At 46.2% G+C, this 15949-nt stretch overlaps 7 non-coding genes across 7 annotated transcripts; all 7 read right to left on the bottom strand.

Moving 5' to 3' along the window:
* Window positions 1-1038: 1038 nt before the first annotated feature.
* LOC130313698 (U2 spliceosomal RNA) lies at window positions 1039-1229 on the bottom strand. Its single transcript, XR_008861576.1, has one exon. It is a non-coding gene; the product is annotated as a U2 spliceosomal RNA (small nuclear RNA).
* Window positions 1230-3320: 2091 nt separating this feature from the next.
* Window positions 3321-3511, bottom strand: LOC130313686 (U2 spliceosomal RNA). Its single transcript, XR_008861573.1, has one exon. It is a non-coding gene; the product is annotated as a U2 spliceosomal RNA (small nuclear RNA).
* Window positions 3512-5577: 2066 nt separating this feature from the next.
* LOC130313674 (U2 spliceosomal RNA) lies at window positions 5578-5768 on the bottom strand. Its single transcript, XR_008861565.1, has one exon. It is a non-coding gene; the product is annotated as a U2 spliceosomal RNA (small nuclear RNA).
* A 2098-nt stretch (window positions 5769-7866) lies between these two features.
* LOC130313663 (U2 spliceosomal RNA) lies at window positions 7867-8057 on the bottom strand. The gene has a single exon (XR_008861556.1). It is a non-coding gene; the product is annotated as a U2 spliceosomal RNA (small nuclear RNA).
* Window positions 8058-10156: 2099 nt separating this feature from the next.
* On the bottom strand, window positions 10157-10347 carry LOC130313662 (U2 spliceosomal RNA). The gene has a single exon (XR_008861555.1). It is a non-coding gene; the product is annotated as a U2 spliceosomal RNA (small nuclear RNA).
* A 2096-nt stretch (window positions 10348-12443) lies between these two features.
* Window positions 12444-12634, bottom strand: LOC130313648 (U2 spliceosomal RNA). Its single transcript, XR_008861543.1, has one exon. It is a non-coding gene; the product is annotated as a U2 spliceosomal RNA (small nuclear RNA).
* A 2086-nt stretch (window positions 12635-14720) lies between these two features.
* Window positions 14721-14911, bottom strand: LOC130313636 (U2 spliceosomal RNA). Its single transcript, XR_008861532.1, has one exon. It is a non-coding gene; the product is annotated as a U2 spliceosomal RNA (small nuclear RNA).
* Window positions 14912-15949: the final 1038 nt, after the last annotated feature.

The following is a 15949-nucleotide window of genomic DNA, read 5'->3' as shown; positions in this document are numbered from 1 at the left end:
CTTTTTTTTCGTCTAATGCATACCCCATCAGTGCAGCAATGCTTATTCAATACCGCCAGCAGATGGAGACACTGGGGGATAATTTTCTAAGGATTTATACTGATTTTTCCTGTCTGAATTTGTCGCACAGAAAGTTGCAGGCCAAATATGTGTGACATTTCTGCGACTTTAGCTTCTAGAGCATTTTTACAACATTATACATAGGTGCTGAATACATAAAAAGCGACTGTTCAGCGACAGACAAGTCGCATCGGCTGAAAGTAGGCCAGAATGTCAGTCCATGTTGGAGCAGGTTTAGATACAGTCTAAAGCATAGATCTCAAAGTCTGTGCACAGAATTTAGCAAGGGCCTCGCACCTTCTGATGCATCAGGTAGGTGCACAATAGCATAGCCTAACCCTCTGTACTTTGGTCTATATTGATGCGGGACATAGACAGCCAGCTGATGACCAATCCATTAGTGCAATGGATGGCTGGAAGCATTTGTCTTTGCCTTTGCAATACCACAGAAGCAATGCATGGTCAATGTACAGCAATGACACACCTGTGTGAACAGCCAGGAGACCCCCCCCCCCATGTTATGTTACATAGTTACATAGTTAGTACGGTCGAAAAAAGACATATGTCCATCACGTTCAACCAGGGAATTAAGGGGTAGGGGTGTGGCGCGATATTGGGGAAGGGATGAGATTTTATATTTCTTCATAAGCATTAATCTTATTTTGTCAATTAGGAACATTCAGCACCCACCCGCTATCAAGGCAGCTGCCTATCATGTCATGCCCTACCTGCACAGGTGTGCTGGCTACTCAAATGATCCAATTAAGGAGGCCATTTAGTCAGCAGCAGCAGAAGTCCTGTGCCTGGACGCTCCAACAGGGGCCAGACACAAGCAGAAGCAGAAGCAGCAGAAGCAGCAGCAGCACCACCTTTTGTTTTTTGGCTGCAGCAGCAGCAAGGCCCACAGGGCTGGCTAGCTGGCTAGCCAGCAAGCAGGTAGCAATGAAAGTAGGAATCTTTCTTTTTAACCCTGTAAGGGGGTGGTGCACTGTACCCGAAGATACTGCCATATCGGGTCAATGCATAGGGCGACGGAAGCAAGCTTCGAAATCGGCCCCCGTTCTCAAAAATCCATTTAATATATGGTCCCCAGATAGGGGACGTATCAGATATTAAACTGATAAGAACAGATACTACACTTGATCTTAGCCAAAAGGCCGAGAAGCGATAACCGTGAAAGGGGCGGGCCCAACAAGGTCCCCTTCATGGGCACTATCACTGCTTGCTGTCAGGGAGGCTGCCAGACAATTTTCCATGCACACTCTGGGCTGGGGGGCAGTCAACCACCAGTACACACAGCAGAACCTAAACCCATACCATTATTGCTAAGCAGCAAGACAGGGGCCCATTGCACTCCCACGGGGCCTTTTTAAATGCAATCCATAACCCGGATTTGCCAGGAACCCTTCTTACTCCTCCTACTTGCATGTGACACTGGGCTTAGGATCTGCATAGGAAACACACACACAAGCACACACCTACCTTTGTTGCCTGCAGATGCCTCCTTGGCTGTCCCCAAACGGTATCAAACCAACACCCACGGGAAGCTGTAAGCATAGAGGACATGCCTGCACCCCATTGGACTTACCTGTGTGGGTTAAATCCGGGTTATTTGACAACCTATGGCGGTGATGGTTCTGCTCAGGCAGAGCAGTGCTGATGCTCCTCATAAAGCTGTCGCTGCTGTGAAGGTTCTAGGTGACATCACAAATCCCTTTGGTTACATACACAACAAAGCTGGGTTGTTGTTGTTTACACTCTGCAAGGCCTGTGGAAGTGAGTGACATCATAGCACTGTAGTTCTGAGGGTTCAAGATGGATGCAACAATCTCCTGTTGCTTCTATGAAGGCCGTAATAGACGACATCACCAAACAGCTCCATAGTCACATACACAGCAAAGGAGAGATGTTGTTTACACCTAGTGATGTCAGTGGTATTGAGTGACATCACAGCACAGTGCTAAGGCTCCTGGGCCTGGACACAGCAGCGGCTGCAATATCTCAACGGAGAATACGTTTATATCTATGTGTGTGTGTGCGCATATATATATATATATATATATATATATATATATATATATATATATTTCTCCGCCGAAATCACTTTTAAACCCATTTCCACCTTTTTTTCCCTTCTCTTCCTCTTACTTTTTTTTCACGTTTTTTTACGTTTTTCTCCTTTTCGCCTCTTTTCTGGGCGTATTATTCTTCTTTTTCTTCTTTTTTTTCGTCTAATGCATACCCCATCAGTGCAGCAATGCTTATTCAATACCGCCAGCAGATGGAGACACTGGGGGATAATTTTCTAAGGATTTATACTGATTTTTCCTGTCTGAATTTGTCGCACAGAAAGTTGCAGGCCAAATATGTGTGACATTTCTGCGACTTTAGCTTCTAGAGCATTTTTACAACATTATACATAGGTGCTGAATACATAAAAAGCGACTGTTCAGCGACAGACAAGTCGCATCGGCTGAAAGTAGGCCAGAATGTCAGTCCATGTTGGAGCAGGTTTAGATACAGTCTAAAGCATAGATCTCAAAGTCTGTGCACAGAATTTAGCAAGGGCCTCGCACCTTCTGATGCATCAGGTAGGTGCACAATAGCATAGCCTAACCCTCTGTACTTTGGTCTATATTGATGCGGGACATAGACAGCCAGCTGATGACCAATCCATTAGTGCAATGGATGGCTGGAAGCATTTGTCTTTGCCTTTGCAATACCACAGAAGCAATGCATGGTCAATGTACAGCAATGACACACCTGTGTGAACAGCCAGGAGACCCCCCCCCCCCCCCCCCCCATGTTATGTTACATAGTTACATAGTTAGTACGGTCGAAAAAAGACATATGTCCATCACGTTCAACCAGGGAATTAAGGGGTAGGGGTGTGGCGCGATATTGGGGAAGGGATGAGATTTTATATTTCTTCATAAGCATTAATCTTATTTTGTCAATTAGGAACATTCAGCACCCACCCGCTATCAAGGCAGCTGCCTATCATGTCATGCCCTACCTGCACAGGTGTGCTGGCTACTCAAATGATCCAATTAAGGAGGCCATTTAGTCAGCAGCAGCAGAAGTCCTGTGCCTGGACGCTCCAACAGGGGCCAGACACAAGCAGAAGCAGAAGCAGCAGCAGCAGCACCACCTTTTGTTTTTTGGCTGCAGCAGCAGCAAGGCCCACAGGGCTGGCTAGCTGGCTAGCCAGCAAGCAGGTAGCAATGAAAGTAGGAATCTTTCTTTTTAACCCTGTAAGGGGGTGGTGCACTGTACCCGAAGATACTGCCATATCGGGTCAATGCATAGGGCGACGGAAGCAAGCTTCGAAATCGGCCCCCGTTCTCAAAAATCCATTTAATATATGGTCCCCAGATAGGGGACGTATCAGATATTAAACTGATAAGAACAGATACTACACTTGATCTTAGCCAAAAGGCCGAGAAGCGATAACCGTGAAAGGGGCGGGCCCAACAAGGCCCCCTTCATGGGCACTATCACTGCTTGCTGTCAGGGAGGCTGCCAGACAATTTTCCATGCACACTCTGGGCTGGGGGGCAGTCAACCACCAGTACACACAGCAGAACCTAAACCCATACCATTATTGCTAAGCAGCAAGACAGGGGCCCATTGCACTCCCACGGGGCCTTTTTAAATGCAATCCATAACCCGGATTTGCCAGGAACCCTTCTTACTCCTCCTACTTGCATGTGACACTGGGCTTAGGATCTGCATAGGAAACACACACACAAGCACACACCTACCTTTGTTGCCTGCAGATGCCTCCTTGGCTGTCCCCAAACGGTATCAAACCAACACCCACGGGAAGCTGTAAGCATAGAGGACATGCCTGCACCCCATTGGACTTACCTGTGTGGGTTAAATCCGGGTTATTTGACAACCTATGGCGGTGATGGTTCTGCTCAGGCAGAGCAGTGCTGATGCTCCTCATAAAGTTGTCGCTGCTGTGAAGGTTCTAGGTGACATCACAAATCCCTTTGGTTACATACACAACAAAGCTGGGTTGTTGTTGTTTACACTCTGCAAGGCCTGTGGAAGTGAGTGACATCATAGCACTGTAGTTCTGAGGGTTCAAGATGGATGCAACAATCTCCTGTTGCTTCTATGAAGGCCGTAATAGACGACATCACCAAACAGCTCCATAGTCACATACACAGCAAAGGAGAGATGTTGTTTACACCTAGTGATGTCAGTGGTATTGAGTGACATCACAGCACAGTGCTAAGGCTCCTGGGCCTGGACACAGCAGCGGCTGCAATATCTCAACGGAGAATACGTTTATATCTATGTGTGTGTGTGCGCATATATATATATATATATATATATATATATATATATATATATATATTCTCCGCCGAAATCACTTTTAAACCCATTTCCACCTTTTTTTCCCTTCTCTTCCTCTTACTTTTTTTTCACGTTTTTTTACGTTTTTCTCCTTTTCGCCTCTTTTCTGGGCGTATTATTCTTCTTTTTCTTCTTTTTTTTCGTCTAATGCATACCCCATCAGTGCAGCAATGCTTATTCAATACCGCCAGCAGATGGAGACACTGGGGGATAATTTTCTAAGGATTTATACTGATTTTTCCTGTCTGAATTTGTCGCACAGAAAGTTGCAGGCCAAATATGTGTGACATTTCTGCGACTTTAGCTTCTAGAGCATTTTTACAACATTATACATAGGTGCTGAATACATAAAAAGCGACTGTTCAGCGACAGACAAGTCGCATCGGCTGAAAGTAGGCCAGAATGTCAGTCCATGTTGGAGCAGGTTTAGATACAGTCTAAAGCATAGATCTCAAAGTCTGTGCACAGAATTTAGCAAGGGCCTCGCACCTTCTGATGCATCAGGTAGGTGCACAATAGCATAGCCTAACCCTCTGTACTTTGGTCTATATTGATGCGGGACATAGACAGCCAGCTGATGACCAATCCATTAGTGCAATGGATGGCTGGAAGCATTTGTCTTTGCCTTTGCAATACCACAGAAGCAATGCATGGTCAATGTACAGCAATGACACACCTGTGTGAACAGCCAGGAGACCCCCCCCCCCCCCCCCCCATGTTATGTTACATAGTTACATAGTTAGTACGGTCGAAAAAAGACATATGTCCATCACGTTCAACCAGGGAATTAAGGGGTAGGGGTGTGGCGCGATATTGGGGAAGGGATGAGATTTTATATTTCTTCATAAGCATTAATCTTATTTTGTCAATTAGGAACATTCAGCACCCACCCGCTATCAAGGCAGCTGCCTATCATGTCATGCCCTACCTGCACAGGTGTGCTGGCTACTCAAATGATCCAATTAAGGAGGCCATTTAGTCAGCAGCAGCAGAAGTCCTGTGCCTGGACGCTCCAACAGGGGCCAGACACAAGCAGAAGCAGAAGCAGCAGAAGCAGCAGCAGCAGCAAGGCCCACAGGGCTGGCTAGCTGGCTAGCCAGCAAGCAGGTAGCAATGAAAGTAGGAATCTTTCTTTTTAACCCTGTAAGGGGGTGGTGCACTGTACCCGAAGATACTGCCATATCGGGTCAATGCATAGGGCGACGGAAGCAAGCTTCGAAATCGGCCCCCGTTCTCAAAAATCCATTTAATATATGGTCCCCAGATAGGGGACGTATCAGATATTAAACTGATAAGAACAGATACTACACTTGATCTTAGCCAAAAGGCCGAGAAGCGATAACCGTGAAAGGGGCGGTCCCAACAAGGTCCCCTTCATGGGCACTATCACTGCTTGCTGTCAGGGAGGCTGCCAGACAATTTTCCATGCACACTCTGGGCTGGGGGGCAGTCAACCACCAGTACACACAGCAGAACCTAAACCCATACCATTATTGCTAAGCAGCAAGACAGGGGCCCATTGCACTCCCACGGGGCCTTTTTAAATGCAATCCATAACCCGGATTTGCCAGGAACCCTTCTTACTCCTCCTACTTGCATGTGACACTGGGCTTAGGATCTGCATAGGAAACACACACACAAGCACACACCTACCTTTGTTGCCTGCAGATGCCTCCTTGGCTGTCCCCAAACGGTATCAAACCAACACCCACGGGAAGCTGTAAGCATAGAGGACATGCCTGCACCCCATTGGACTTACCTGTGTGGGTTAAATCCGGGTTATTTGACAACCTATGGCGGTGATGGTTCTGCTCAGGCAGAGCAGTGCTGATGCTCCTCATAAAGCTGTCGCTGCTGTGAAGGTTCTAGGTGACATCACAAATCCCTTTGGTTACATACACAACAAAGCTGGGTTGTTGTTGTTTACACTCTGCAAGGCCTGTGGAAGTGAGTGACATCATAGCACTGTAGTTCTGAGGGTTCAAGATGGATGCAACAATCTCCTGTTGCTTCTATGAAGGCCGTAATAGACGACATCACCAAACAGCTCCATAGTCACATACACAGCAAAGGAGAGATGTTGTTTACACCTAGTGATGTCAGTGGTATTGAGTGACATCACAGCACAGTGCTAAGGCTCCTGGGCCTGGACACAGCAGCGGCTGCAATATCTCAACGGAGAATACGTTTATATCTATGTGTGTGTGTGCGCATATATATATATATATATATATATATATATATATATATATATATATTCTCCGCCGAAATCACTTTTAAACCCATTTCCACCTTTTTTTCCCTTCTCTTCCTCTTACTTTTTTTTCACGTTTTTTTACGTTTTTCTCCTTTTCGCCTCTTTTCTGGGCGTATTATTCTTCTTTTTCTTCTTTTTTTTCGTCTAATGCATACCCCATCAGTGCAGCAATGCTTATTCAATACCGCCAGCAGATGGAGACACTGGGGGATAATTTTCTAAGGATTTATACTGATTTTTCCTGTCTGAATTTGTCGCACAGAAAGTTGCAGGCCAAATATGTGTGACATTTCTGCGACTTTAGCTTCTAGAGCATTTTTACAACATTATACATAGGTGCTGAATACATAAAAAGCGACTGTTCAGCGACAGACAAGTCGCATCGGCTGAAAGTAGGCCAGAATGTCAGTCCATGTTGGAGCAGGTTTAGATACAGTCTAAAGCATAGATCTCAAAGTCTGTGCACAGAATTTAGCAAGGGCCTCGCACCTTCTGATGCATCAGGTAGGTGCACAATAGCATAGCCTAACCCTCTGTACTTTGGTCTATATTGATGCGGGACATAGACAGCCAGCTGATGACCAATCCATTAGTGCAATGGATGGCTGGAAGCATTTGTCTTTGCCTTTGCAATACCACAGAAGCAATGCATGGTCAATGTACAGCAATGACACACCTGTGTGAACAGCCAGGAGACCCCCCCCCCCCCCCCCCCCCCATGTTATGTTACATAGTTACATAGTTAGTACGGTCGAAAAAAGACATATGTCCATCACGTTCAACCAGGGAATTAAGGGGTAGGGGTGTGGCGCGATATTGGGGAAGGGATGAGATTTTATATTTCTTCATAAGCATTAATCTTATTTTGTCAATTAGGAACATTCAGCACCCACCCGCTATCAAGGCAGCTGCCTATCATGTCATGCCCTACCTGCACAGGTGTGCTGGCTACTCAAATGATCCAATTAAGGAGGCCATTTAGTCAGCAGCAGCAGAAGTCCTGTGCCTGGACGCTCCAACAGGGGCCAGACACAAGCAGAAGCAGAAGCAGCAGAAGCAGCAGCAGCACCACCTTTTGTTTTTTGGCTGCAGCAGCAGCAAGGCCCACAGGGCTGGCTAGCTGGCTAGCCAGCAAGCAGGTAGCAATGAAAGTAGGAATCTTTCTTTTTAACCCTGTAAGGGGGTGGTGCACTGTACCCGAAGATACTGCCATATCGGGTCAATGCATAGGGCGACGGAAGCAAGCTTCGAAATCGGCCCCCGTTCTCAAAAATCCATTTAATATATGGTCCCCAGATAGGGGACGTATCAGATATTAAACTGATAAGAACAGATACTACACTTAATCTTAGCCAAAAGGCCGAGAAGCGATAACCGTGAAAGGGGCGGGCCCAACAAGGTCCCCTTCATGGGCACTATCACTGCTTGCTGTCAGGGAGGCTGCCAGACAATTTTCCATGCACACTCTGGGCTGGGGGGCAGTCAACCACCAGTACACACAGCAGAACCTAAACCCATACCATTATTGCTAAGCAGCAAGACAGGGGCCCATTGCACTCCCACGGGGCCTTTTTAAATGCAATCCATAACCCGGATTTGCCAGGAACCCTTCTTACTCCTCCTACTTGCATGTGACACTGGGCTTAGGATCTGCATAGGAAACACACACACAAGCACACACCTACCTTTGTTGCCTGCAGATGCCTCCTTGGCTGTCCCCAAACGGTATCAAACCAACACCCACGGGAAGCTGTAAGCATAGAGGACATGCCTGCACCCCATTGGACTTACCTGTGTGGGTTAAATCCGGGTTATTTGACAACCTATGGCGGTGATGGTTCTGCTCAGGCAGAGCAGTGCTGATGCTCCTCATAAAGCTGTCGCTGCTGTGAAGGTTCTAGGTGACATCACAAATCCCTTTGGTTACATACACAACAAAGCTGGGTTGTTGTTGTTTACACTCTGCAAGGCCTGTGGAAGTGAGTGACATCATAGCACTGTAGTTCTGAGGGTTCAAGATGGATGCAACAATCTCCTGTTGCTTCTATGAAGGCCGTAATAGACGACATCACCAAACAGCTCCATAGTCACATACACAGCAAAGGAGAGATGTTGTTTACACCTAGTGATGTCAGTGGTATTGAGTGACATCACAGCACAGTGCTAAGGCTCCTGGGCCTGGACACAGCAGCGGCTGCAATATCTCAACGGAGAATACGTTTATATCTATGTGTGTGTGTGCGCATATATATATATATATATATATATATATATATATATATATATATATTTCTCCGCCGAAATCACTTTTAAACCCATTTCCACCTTTTTTTCCCTTCTCTTCCTCTTACTTTTTTTTCACGTTTTTTTACGTTTTTCTCCTTTTCGCCTCTTTTCTGGGCGTATTATTCTTCTTTTTCTTCTTTTTTTTCGTCTAATGCATACCCCATCAGTGCAGCAATGCTTATTCAATACCGCCAGCAGATGGAGACACTGGGGGATAATTTTCTAAGGATTTATACTGATTTTTCCTGTCTGAATTTGTCGCACAGAAAGTTGCAGGCCAAATATGTGTGACATTTCTGCGACTTTAGCTTCTAGAGCATTTTTACAACATTATACATAGGTGCTGAATACATAAAAAGCGACTGTTCAGCGACAGACAAGTCGCATCGGCTGAAAGTAGGCCAGAATGTCAGTCCATGTTGGAGCAGGTTTAGATACAGTCTAAAGCATAGATCTCAAAGTCTGTGCACAGAATTTAGCAAGGGCCTCGCACCTTCTGATGCATCAGGTAGGTGCACAATAGCATAGCCTAACCCTCTGTACTTTGGTCTATATTGATGCGGGACATAGACAGCCAGCTGATGACCAATCCATTAGTGCAATGGATGGCTGGAAGCATTTGTCTTTGCCTTTGCAATACCACAGAAGCAATGCATGGTCAATGTACAGCAATGACACACCTGTGTGAACAGCCAGGAGACCCCCCCCCCCCCCCCCCCCCCATGTTATGTTACATAGTTACATAGTTAGTACGGTCGAAAAAAGACATATGTCCATCACGTTCAACCAGGGAATTAAGGGGTAGGGGTGTGGCGCGATATTGGGGAAGGGATGAGATTTTATATTTCTTCATAAGCATTAATCTTATTTTGTCAATTAGGAACATTCAGCACCCACCCGCTATCAAGGCAGCTGCCTATCATGTCATGCCCTACCTGCACAGGTGTGCTGGCTACTCAAATGATCCAATTAAGGAGGCCATTTAGTCAGCAGCAGCAGAAGTCCTGTGCCTGGACGCTCCAACAGGGGCCAGACACAAGCAGAAGCAGAAGCAGCAGAAGCAGCAGCAGCACCACCTTTTGTTTTTTGGCTGCAGTAGCAGCAAGGCCCACAGGGCTGGCTAGCTGGCTAGCCAGCAAGCAGGTAGCAATGAAAGTAGGAATCTTTCTTTTTAACCCTGTAAGGGGGTGGTGCACTGTACCCGAAGATACTGCCATATCGGGTCAATGCATAGGGCGACGGAAGCAAGCTTCGAAATCGGCCCCCGTTCTCAAAAATCCATTTAATATATGGTCCCCAGATAGGGGACGTATCAGATATTAAACTGATAAGAACAGATACTACACTTGATCTTAGCCAAAAGGCCGAGAAGCGATAACCGTGAAAGGGGCGGGCCCAACAAGGTCCCCTTCATGGGCACTATCACTGCTTGCTGTCAGGGAGGCTGCCAGACAATTTTCCATGCACACTCTGGGCTGGGGGGCAGTCAACCACCAGTACACACAGCAGAACCTAAACCCATACCATTATTGCTAAGCAGCAAGACAGGGGCCCATTGCACTCCCACGGGGCCTTTTTAAATGCAATCCATAACCCGGATTTGCCAGGAACCCTTCTTACTCCTCCTACTTGCATGTGACACTGGGCTTAGGATCTGCATAGGAAACACACACACAAGCACACACCTACCTTTGTTGCCTGCAGATGCCTCCTTGGCTGTCCCCAAACGGTATCAAACCAACACCCACGGGAAGCTGTAAGCATAGAGGACATGCCTGCACCCCATTGGACTTACCTGTGTGGGTTAAATCCGGGTTATTTGACAACCTATGGCGGTGATGGTTCTGCTCAGGCAGAGCAGTGCTGATGCTCCTCATAAAGCTGTCGCTGCTGTGAAGGTTCTAGGTGACATCACAAATCCCTTTGGTTACATACACAACAAAGCTGGGTTGTTGTTGTTTACACTCTGCAAGGCCTGTGGAAGTGAGTGACATCATAGCACTGTAGTTCTGAGGGTTCAAGATGGATGCAACAATCTCCTGTTGCTTCTATGAAGGCCGTAATAGACGACATCACCAAACAGCTCCATAGTCACATACACAGCAAAGGAGAGATGTTGTTTACACCTAGTGATGTCAGTGGTATTGAGTGACATCACAGCACAGTGCTAAGGCTCCTGGGCCTGGACACAGCAGCGGCTGCAATATCTCAACGGAGAATACGTTTATATCTATGTGTGTGTGTGCGCATATATATATATATATATATATATATATATATATATATATATATATTTCTCCGCCGAAATCACTTTTAAACCCATTTCCACCTTTTTTTCCCTTCTCTTCCTCTTACTTTTTTTTCACGTTTTTTTACGTTTTTCTCCTTTTCGCCTCTTTTCTGGGCGTATTATTCTTCTTTTTCTTCTTTTTTTTCGTCTAATGCATACCCCATCAGTGCAGCAATGCTTATTCAATACCGCCAGCAGATGGAGACACTGGGGGATAATTTTCTAAGGATTTATACTGATTTTTCCTGTCTGAATTTGTCGCACAGAAAGTTGCAGGCCAAATATGTGTGACATTTCTGCGACTTTAGCTTCTAGAGCATTTTTACAACATTATACATAGGTGCTGAATACATAAAAAGCGACTGTTCAGCGACAGACAAGTCGCATCGGCTGAAAGTAGGCCAGAATGTCAGTCCATGTTGGAGCAGGTTTAGATACAGTCTAAAGCATAGATCTCAAAGTCTGTGCACAGAATTTAGCAAGGGCCTCGCACCTTCTGATGCATCAGGTAGGTGCACAATAGCATAGCCTAACCCTCTGTACTTTGGTCTATATTGATGCGGGACATAGACAGCCAGCTGATGACCAATCCATTAGTGCAATGGATGGCTGGAAGCATTTGTCTTTGCCTTTGCAATACCACAGAAGCAATGCATGGTCAATGTACAGCAATGACACACCTGTGTGAACAGCCAGGAGACCCCCCCCCCCCCCCCCCCATGTTATGTTACATAGTTACATAGTTAGTACGGTCGAAAAAAGACATATGTCCATCACGTTCAACCAGGGAATTAAGGGGTAGGGGTGTGGCGCGATATTGGGGAAGGGATGAGATTTTATATTTCTTCATAAGCATTAATCTTATTTTGTCAATTAGGAACATTCAGCACCCACCCGCTATCAAGGCAGCTGCCTATCATGTCATGCCCTACCTGCACAGGTGTGCTGGCTACTAAAATGATCCAATTAAGGAGGCCATTTAGTCAGCAGCAGCAGAAGTCCTGTGCCTGGACGCTCCAACAGGGGCCAGACACAAGCAGAAGCAGAAGCAGCAGAAGCAGCAGCAGCACCACCTTTTGTTTTTTGGCTGCAGCAGCAGCAAGGCCCACAGGGCTGGCTAGCTGGCTAGCCAGCAAGCAGGTAGCAATGAAAGTAGGAATCTTTCTTTTTAACCCTGTAAGGGGGTGGTGCACTGTACCCGAAGATACTGCCATATCGGGTCAATGCATAGGGCGACGGAAGCAAGCTTCGAAATCGGCCCCCGTTCTCAAAAATCCATTTAATATATGGTCCCCAGATAGGGGACGTATCAGATATTAAACTGATAAGAACAGATACTACACTTGATCTTAGCCAAAAGGCCGAGAAGCGATAACCGTGAAAGGGGCGGGCCCAACAAGGTCCCCTTCATGGGCACTATCACTGCTTGCTGTCAGGGAGGCTGCCAGACAATTTTCCATGCACACTCTGGGCTGGGGGGCAGTCAACCACCAGTACACACAGCAGAACCTAAACCCATACCATTATTGCTAAGCAGCAAGACAGGGGCCCATTGCACTCCCACGGGGCCTTTTTAAATGCAATCCATAACCCGGATTTGCCAGGAACCCTTCTTACTCCTCCTACTTGCATGTGACACTGGGCTTAGGATCTGCATAGGAAACACACACACAAGCACACACCTACCTTTGTTGCCTGCAGATGCCTCCTTGGCTGTCCCCAAACGGTATCAAACCAACACCCACGGGAAGCTGTAAGCATAGAGGACATGCCTGCACCCCATTGGACTTACCTGTGTGGGTTAAATCCGGGTTATTTGACAACCTATGGCGGTGATGGTTCTGCTCAGGCAGAGCAGTGCTGATGCTCCTCATAAAGCTGTCGCTGCTGTGAAGGTTCTAGGTGACATCACAAATCCCTTTGGTTACATACACAACAAAGCTGGGTTGTTGTTGTTTACACTCTGCAAGGCCTGTGGAAGTGAGTGACATCATAGCACTGTAGTTCTGAGGGTTCAAGATGGATGCAACAATCTCCTGTTGCTTCTATGAAGGCCGTAATAGATGACATCACCAAACAGCTCCATAGTCACATACACAGCAAAGGAGAGATGTTGTTTACACCTAGTGATGTCAGTGGTATTGAGTGACATCACAGCACAGTGCTAAGGCTCCTGGGCCTGGACACAGCAGCGGCTGCAATATCTCAACGGAGAATACGTTTATATCTATGTGTGTGTGTGCGCATATATATATATATATATATATATATATATATATATATATATATATTTCTCCGCCGAAATCACTTTTAAACCCATTTCCACCTTTTTTTCCCTTCTCTTCCTCTTACTTTTTTTTCACGTTTTTTTACGTTTTTCTCCTTTTCGCCTCTTTTCTGGGCGTATTATTCTTCTTTTTCTTCTTTTTTTTCGTCTAATGCATACCCCATCAGTGCAGCAATGCTTATTCAATACCGCCAGCAGATGGAGACACTGGGGGATAATTTTCTAAGGATTTATACTGATTTTTCCTGTCTGAATTTGTCGCACAGAAAGTTGCAGGCCAAATATGTGTGACATTTCTGCGACTTTAGCTTCTAGAGCATTTTTACAACATTATACATAGGTGCTGAATACATAAAAAGCGACTGTTCAGCGACAGACAAGTCGCATCGGCTGAAAGTAGGCCAGAATGTCAGTCCATGTTGGAGCAGGTTTAGATACAGTCTAAAGCATAGATCTCAAAGTCTGTGCACAGAATTTAGCAAGGGCCTCGCACCTTCTGATGCATCAGGTAGGTGCACAATAGCATAGCCTAACCCTCTGTACTTTGGTCTATATTGATGCGGGACATAGACAGCCAGCTGATGACCAATCCATTAGTGCAATGGATGGCTGGAAGCATTTGTCTTTGCCTTTGCAATACCACAGAAGCAATGCATGGTCAATGTACAGCAATGACACACCTGTGTGAACAGCCAGGAGACCCCCCCCCCCCCCCCCCATGTTATGTTACATAGTTACATAGTTAGTACGGTCGAAAAAAGACATATGTCCATCACGTTCAACCAGGGAATTAAGGGGTAGGGGTGTGGCGCGATATTGGGGAAGGGATGAGATTTTATATTTCTTCATAAGCATTAATCTTATTTTGTCAATTAGGAACATTCAGCACCCACCCGCTATCAAGGCAGCTGCCTATCATGTCATGCCCTACCTGCACAGGTGTGCTGGCTACTCAAATGATCCAATTAAGGAGGCCATTTAGTCAGCAGCAGCAGAAGTCCTGTGCCTGGACGCTCCAACAGGGGCCAGACACAAGCAGAAGCAGAAGCAGCAGCAGCACCACCTTTTGTTTTTTGGCTGCAGCAGCAGCAAGGCCCACAGGGCTGGCTAGCTGGCTAGCCAGCAAGCAGGTAGCAATGAAAGTAGGAATCTTTCTTTTTAACCCTGTAAGGGGGTGGTGCACTGTACCCGAAGATACTGCCATATCGGGTCAATGCATAGGGCGACGGAAGCAAGCTTCGAAATCGGCCCCCGTTCTCAAAAATCCATTTAATATATGGTCCCCAGATAGGGGACGTATCAGATATTAAACTGATAAGAACAGATACTACACTTGATCTTAGCCAAAAGGCCGAGAAGCGATAACCGTGAAAGGGGCGGGCCCAACAAGGTCCCCTTCATGGGCACTATCACTGCTTGCTGTCAGGGAGGCTGCCAGACAATTTTCCATGCACACTCTGGGCTGGGGGGCAGTCAACCACCAGTACACACAGCAGAACCTAAACCCATACCATTATTGCTAAGCAGCAAGACAGGGGCCCATTGCACTCCCACGGGGCCTTTTTAAATGCAATCCATAACCCGGATTTTGCCAGGAACCCTTCTTACTCCTCCTACTTGCATGTGACACTGGGCTTAGGATCTGCATAGGAAACACACACACAAGCACACACCTACCTTTGTTGCCTGCAGATGCCTCCTTGGCTGTCCCCAAACGGTATCAAACCAACACCCACGGGAAGCTGTAAGCATAGAGGACATGCCTGCACCCCATTGGACTTACCTGTGTGGGTTAAATCCGGGTTATTTGACAACCTATGGCGGTGATGGTTCTGCTCAGGCAGAGCAGTGCTGATGCTCCTCATAAAGCTGTCGCTGCTGTGAAGGTTCTAGGTGACATCACAAATCCCTTTGGTTACATACACAACAAAGCTGGGTTGTTGTTGTTTACACTCTGCAAGGCCTGTGGAAGTGAGTGACATCATAGCACTGTAGTTCTGAGGGTTCAAGATGGATGCAACAATCTCCTGTTGCTTCTATGAAGGCCGTAATAGACGACATCACCAAACAGCTCCATAGTCACATACACAGCAAAGGAGAGATGTTGTTTACACCTAGTGATGTCAGTGGTATTGAGTGACATCACAGCACAGTGCTAAGGCTCCTGGGCCTGGACACAGCAGCGGCTGCAATATCTCAACGGAGAATACGTTTATATCTATGTGTGTGTGTGCGCATATATATATATATATATATATATATATATATATATATATATATATATATTTCTCCGCCGAAATCACTTTTAAACCCATTTCCACCTTTTTTTCCCTTCTCTTCCTCTTACTTTTTTTTCACGTTTTTTTACGTTTTTCTCCTTTTCGCCTCTTTTCTGGGCGTA

Source organism: Hyla sarda, unplaced genomic scaffold (assembly GCF_029499605.1).
Source record: "Hyla sarda isolate aHylSar1 unplaced genomic scaffold, aHylSar1.hap1 scaffold_178, whole genome shotgun sequence".
Classification (NCBI taxonomy): domain Eukaryota; kingdom Metazoa; phylum Chordata; class Amphibia; order Anura; family Hylidae; genus Hyla; species Hyla sarda.
The sequence above is the reverse complement of the archived record's forward strand: the minus strand, read 5'-3'. Positions and strand labels throughout refer to the sequence as shown.